The sequence below is a fragment of the Lutjanus erythropterus genome, chromosome 17, assembly GCF_056507025.1.
Source record: "Lutjanus erythropterus isolate fLutEry1 chromosome 17, fLutEry1.hap2, whole genome shotgun sequence".
Classification (NCBI taxonomy): domain Eukaryota; kingdom Metazoa; phylum Chordata; class Actinopteri; order Lutjaniformes; family Lutjanidae; genus Lutjanus; species Lutjanus erythropterus.
In genome coordinates, this window is record NC_139333.1 from 4,848,266 (window position 1) to 4,854,265 (window position 6,000).

The 6,000-nt window shown below is 40.6% G+C and overlaps 1 long non-coding RNA gene across 2 annotated transcripts in view; it reads left to right on the forward strand.

The window, feature by feature from the left end:
• The window catches only part of LOC146311565 (uncharacterized), an 80,119-nt gene extending 75,024 nt beyond the window's left edge, over positions 1–5,095 (forward strand). Inside the window, exon 3 of one of the 2 annotated variants that reach the window (XR_014772195.1) lies at positions 4,881–5,095. This is a non-coding gene — a long non-coding RNA (uncharacterized LOC146311565). The remainder of the gene's footprint in view (positions 1–4,880) is intronic. The other variant, XR_014772194.1, reaches the window with a different exon arrangement.
• The last annotated feature ends 905 nt before the right edge of the window (positions 5,096–6,000 follow it).

The following is a 6,000-nucleotide window of genomic DNA, read 5'->3' on the forward strand; positions in this document are numbered from 1 at the left end:
GTTTTTAACCAAAGACTGTACACTCTTAGAAATAAGGGTCAGAATAGGGTTCTTCCTGAAGGGCCGAGGTTCTACCAAGAACCATTTGCTTTTGTAGAGCACTCTTTTTGAAGAAAGGTTTCATCAAGGATTCTTTGTAAGACTAACAGGTTGCGTCAAGAACCGATTTCATCCAAAGATCCCTTTTGTCAAGTGTTCTTTGTACCATAGGGAATATAAAAGAGTTTTTGGTAGAATCCCCTGGGTGGGTTCTAGGTTAACCCTTGGGATATAAAAAGGTTCTTATTAGCACCCTTAGACAGTGGAAAGGTTCTGGATAGAACCTGGGAGGAGCCATTATACAATAGAAGGGTTCTGTTTAGATTCTCTAATAGGTGGTTCTGGATGAAACCTTTCAGCGATGTTTCTTGGTATAACCTTTTGTATTGGGCTCTAGGTAGACCTCTCTAAAAGGGTTCCCCTTTTAGAGAGTGTGGAACCTTTATAAAAGATTCTACTGTACCAGGAATCAAAAAGGGTTCTCCTGTAGGATTCTTGAACATCTTGAAACCTTGGTGCTATCTAGTGACCCAGCCAGTGTTTCCACCATTTTTGAGTGGAATCATTGTAATCAAGGATGTGATCAACAGAGGGCGCTACACAACACACAACAACCTGTAGAATATGACACGCCCACTCTGGCTGGTTAGGAAAAGATTCTGAACAGTTCATTTGCTCCAAATGGTTCAATATTTGGTGCTTGAACCAGAACTGGACCGTTTCCATGATGGAGGAAAAGGCAGATTAAACCACCTTGCTTCAAATGAAGGCCTGTTACCTTCTGCAGATGAAGTAGGCTAAAAAAAAGTTCTGGTTGTAATTTGAGGAAATACGCTGTGCATTTTACTCTGCCAATTGACAACCCAATAAAAGAAGGTCCGTGACCCATTTTGGGTCGTAACCCAAAGTTTGGGAAATGCTGCTGTAGAGACACATCGGCGTCACGCATCGATTTCTCAAAGGAAGTTTTGACTCCTAGATTTGGGTTTTGGTTTAACCACTGTCTTGGCAATTAATGGAGACAGACATTACGAATGCGAGGCGAATAGGGAGCCTGCTGAGTCTGGACTGCCTTTCGGCCTACATATGGCTGCCAGATCTGGATAGGTCTTTTTTTGGTGAGCTGAAAATCTAAGTTGAGTTAGCAACCCTCAGGCTAGTTTTTGGCCAGTGGAATCAGCTCAGTCTGGCAGATTCTAGCATATCATTCATCATGAGTCATCAGAATTGAGGCTGCTGTTGAGCCATAACATTTTGGCTAGCTGGGTAGTGAGTGGAGCCAGGGATGAAGATGCACTAATCACTTTGGCTGAGTTTTATGTGCTGAGATACTCCTCAGATACCTATGTCAGTCTTTCACTGACTGCACTGACTTTTAAAAATGGATATTGTGTTTCTTGAACCACTTCCCATTTGCAGTACAGTATGTACAGTGTAAATGTGTCATTGGATGAAATATACATGCCCGTCCATTCAATCCAATTGCAGCACAGTGCGTTCACTGAAAAAATGTATCTCTCTTTCAGCTTACATGCCCATATTATTTGTCTGTTAGTCTTTCCATAACTGAGTCTGAGCCCACATGAAGGGCAGGAAATTATATTTTGAAATGGACCTCTTTGGCTTTCACAATATCCACACCTAATGGTTCAAAGTGTGATCATTCATTAGTGTATGTTTAACTTGTTCATGTGTCTCAGGGGGTCTCATCAGGATATCCAGGTGTATTGTGTCATGATCAGTGTTGGAAAAGTTAGTCGAAAAATGTAATCAATTACTTATTACACATTACTCTTTAAAAAGTAATCACATTACGTTTCTAGTTACTCAACAGAAAAAGTGCTTACTTTTGTTGCCCAGTTCAACTGTGAAAAATTCTCCAGAGGAAATTTGTGTATCTTGCAACCGCCTTTTCTTTGTCTTATGAGAAATAAATGAGATTCTTATTTTGAGCTTACTAAAGTCTCATCTCTTTCTCCAAACCCCCAGAAAAGAGGAGCAAATCCTTAGATCAAAGGTGTCTCAAAGGTTTCTCCTTGATGACTGTATGGAGCAGCAAGACTTTAATTTGACCACGTAGACAAATTTAAAATCTCATTTAAGACAACCGAGTTTTCTTTTCAATCTCACTGTCATTTCAAGAGCTGATTATTTAGGACAAATTTAAGATCAGTGCAGTGAGACAAATAAAGAACATTTTAAGATTTTCAATTGGTTTCAAATCAGTTTCAGGCTGAGACGAGACAAAGGATTTTTATCAGGAGCTTGACAATAAGAAGTATGAGAAAATGGACCAAGTCTCATATTGGTCTTAAATGAGCTCATTTATGTCTAAGAGACACAGGGTAAACAAAGACAAGATCTTTTTTTTTATTATTGTTTTTTGTGCTTTTGCCTTTATTTTGATAGTGACAGCTGAAGATAAGACGAATGGGCTGCAGGCGGGAGTTGAACAAGCAGCCTCTGCAGAGACTATCAGCCTCAGTACATGGGGCTCACACTCTACCAAGTGAACTATAGAGGTGCCCTGACAAGATCCAAGTTTGAACTTTTCCTTTCCTGTGGCCTGACTACTGAGTGGGCATTCAATTTAGAGAGATTTACTGACTATCCAGTGACTATCTTAGCCGGGGTTGATGAGGCTTATATAATGTTGGAGGACCATGACTTTCTGAACACAGAAATTGTGAACAGCAGTTTAATGGTGTAAATCCACAAATCAGGGCTACATAGTTCTCAGTAGTTCTCATGTTTTCTGCAACTATTTCATGCACAGAATGTTTAGAAGAAAATCTCCCAAAGGAAAAACCTTTGCAAGATCATGATCATTAGTTACTCTGTTACATCAGACTCCTGTATAGCAAGCTCTCTGCAGTTGGCGGAAACATTATGCTCACGACCAATGTTTGATTGCAGATCTGCAAAATGTTCTTAGTGAGCATGTCTGCAAAATGTTTGTCTTGTTTTCTGTATGTTATCCACTTGTGGCAAGGCATGACTAAGGTTTGATTAAGTTCAGGCAATTAAAACGCTTGGTTAAGGTAAATTGGTAATCTAAATCATGCATATAAATGTAATTAATTGGCTTCCAACATGGTTTTTGCCCTTATTTTCTGGTACAGCCTGTACACAGCTGTGTTGTATAAACCCTGTGATGTTACTGAAAAGCCTCTGTACGTTTGGCTGAATAAAATCTGAACTTTAACTCTGATTCTCATTGGCTTTGCTGGGATCTTTGTTGAGCCAGGAAGCCCCCAGCATGTTGTTAGATTCTCAGGGCCGTTTCTTGCTGTATGTGGACTATGCTGTTGTAATGGGCCCCCAAATCCACCAAGCAGTAATGTAATGTAAGTCCAGAGATCAGTGTGGAAGCTCATTTCACTACGTCATTCATGTGAGCACGCCTTGTGAGAATGCTAGCAGCTAGCTGTTGCCATTATTTTTTGTTGTATAGGATGAGTAACCTGAATTAGTTAAGTTGGAAAATTGAATTATAGATGTATTTGTTTTCAAACATCCTCAGACAGAAGAGGTGCTGGGTGTGTTGGATATTTCAGCAACAACCGGCAGATTGTGCTCCTTTGAAAAAATCAAACACATTTGAATATAGTTTATAGGGTCGATGTATAAATTTTGATAACTTTTTCGCGTTTTATGCATTGTAGAAATAGCATGAATATTCATATTAAGAACAGATTTGTTCCTAACATTTGAATAAACATTTTTAGGAAAATGCAGCAATTGCCTCATTTGTGTGCATATAGCAGACATTAAGATGCAGATTCTTCAGATTTTTGCTGTAGGATAAATTTCCATGGATCAACTTGAAATGTTTGATTTGAACTTGACAAAAAAAGGTATTTTTAAAGACTTTTTCCACTGTTGTAGCCTCTTTTTCTCTTAAAATGCACCAGATTGATGCTTTAAATGTTAAATGCATGCTCCAAGCCACTTTAGAGGATTTGGGAACCCCCCACCATAGTTTTACAAAACAGGGGCCCCCAAACAACATTCTGCATAGGGCCCCCTGAAAGCTAGAAACGGCCCTGTAGGTTCTAAATGCTGTTTGATCCAAAATACTATTTTTTGACAGTAAAACTGTGGCCTTGATAATCTCCTAATCTCCTGAAGGAGTCTTTTTGAAAACATGTTATTTTTATAAGACATTGCATACATTTATGAGAGTTTTGAGTGCTTCTCCAAACAGAGCTTATTAAAGAAAACAGTGATGTATGTTTGTGGTGCCCTATGGAGCAGGCCTCAGGAGGTGATGTAGTGTATGGAGCGTAGACGGGCTGCACAGAAGACTTGGCTTGTCTTGGATGTGAGTAAGAGGCTCATTTTTCACATCGACACCTTGTGGGGGCTCTCTAAGCTACTGAATCCACAGAGTCGATGTGTTTAATATTTGTTCAGGAGGTAGGAAAGTCTGCTCTTTGTAAATGGTGTAAATTGATAAGTTGGCAGCAGCGGAGGACAGCGGCGGAGGACGGAGGGATGCATCTGCGAGCTTGAAAGTGGGCTTACAGCTCTGTAAACAAATAGACGCGCCCTGCCGTCTGCCTGAGCTGAGATGGACCTCTGAAGAGAAACAATACAAAATCTGGAACTCGTGTTGTATTCTGCACTAACACTAACATGGCTGCACTCCAGCTCCCGGCACCGCCGAGGATTTTTCAAATGCAAACATTCAAATGACTGTTTGCTGTGTCTTTCATGCTTGTTCAAACTCAATTAATGTTGGCTCTTGAACTGTTGCAGCAGACTGAGGTGGTAGTCAGAGGCAAGTGCTCTCACTGGGATGAGTATGCTCCTTCATCGTGTGCCGTTCTCTTTGCAAGGGCAGCTGAGGTGACCCGAGAAGAGATGTCATCTACCGGGGAGTGAAGTGTGGGCCATGCATGCTGTGAAATGCTCTGAGGTCCTGGTCAATGGTCCAGAGGACAGGCAGTGTCCTGGACACCTGCAGAGGGCTGCACAGGGTCGTGGAGACGCTGGACAGCTGACGGAGAGAAGGAACCATGTTCTGAAGAAGCAGCTGCCATCAACACAGGGTCTGAACAGTAAGCGCACGTTTTTTTCTTTTTTTTTTTCTTCATTTGAAATGCAAACATCCAGATGTGGATATCATTAAAAAAAAATTTAAAGTTAAAATGATCAGATAATTTGGTCTTTGAATGCAGTTGGATGTTTCATATGCTAATCTTTCAGGATGCTGCCTTGAACAACAGTTTTTTAAAAACAGAAAATAAACATGTTATAGAAAGACAGCTCTTACATTAGCTCTCATATGATTGGCTGAGTGCTGATCACATGATCATACAATCAGCTGCCATGCTGTAGTGTCGCTGCCATAGACTGTATAAAAGAAGTGAACATCTTTGGGATATGAAAAGTGAAACCAATGTGGAAGTACCTTAAAGCTTTATCATTTCTAATGGCCGGCAGGGGGCGACTCCACTGGTTGCAAAAAGTGTATGTAGGCCTATGAGAAAATGAGCCAATTCTCATTTGATTTATTACTCAGTAAACATTTTCCGAATGTTTATGGTCAGCAGACAATCATCAGTTTCAAGTTAAGAGTAAAACTGACAGTAAAACAAGATGTGCTTCATGGTGGTGCTACCTCGTGATTGACAGGTCGCCAGCACACTGTCCTCAGGTTCTCAGTCAGATCCAATCAGGATAGAGGCACAGCAATCTGCATAGTGTATCCTGCCCAGCTCCAACCTCTAGTCCAAATATGATCACTTCTAGCTCCAAAATAAAAACACAAGATGGCAACGGATGTAATGCCGAACTTGAGGCTTCAAAACAAGCATCCAGAAATGGTGACTTGGTGGTTAGAGAGAATCATACTTTTAACGCAGTACTTCTCTTACAGGTTTTACTTTGAATGGTGGGGTCCTTCACAAACACAGGATTTTCTGCCAAAGTCAGAACAACTTAAGATGTTTGGCT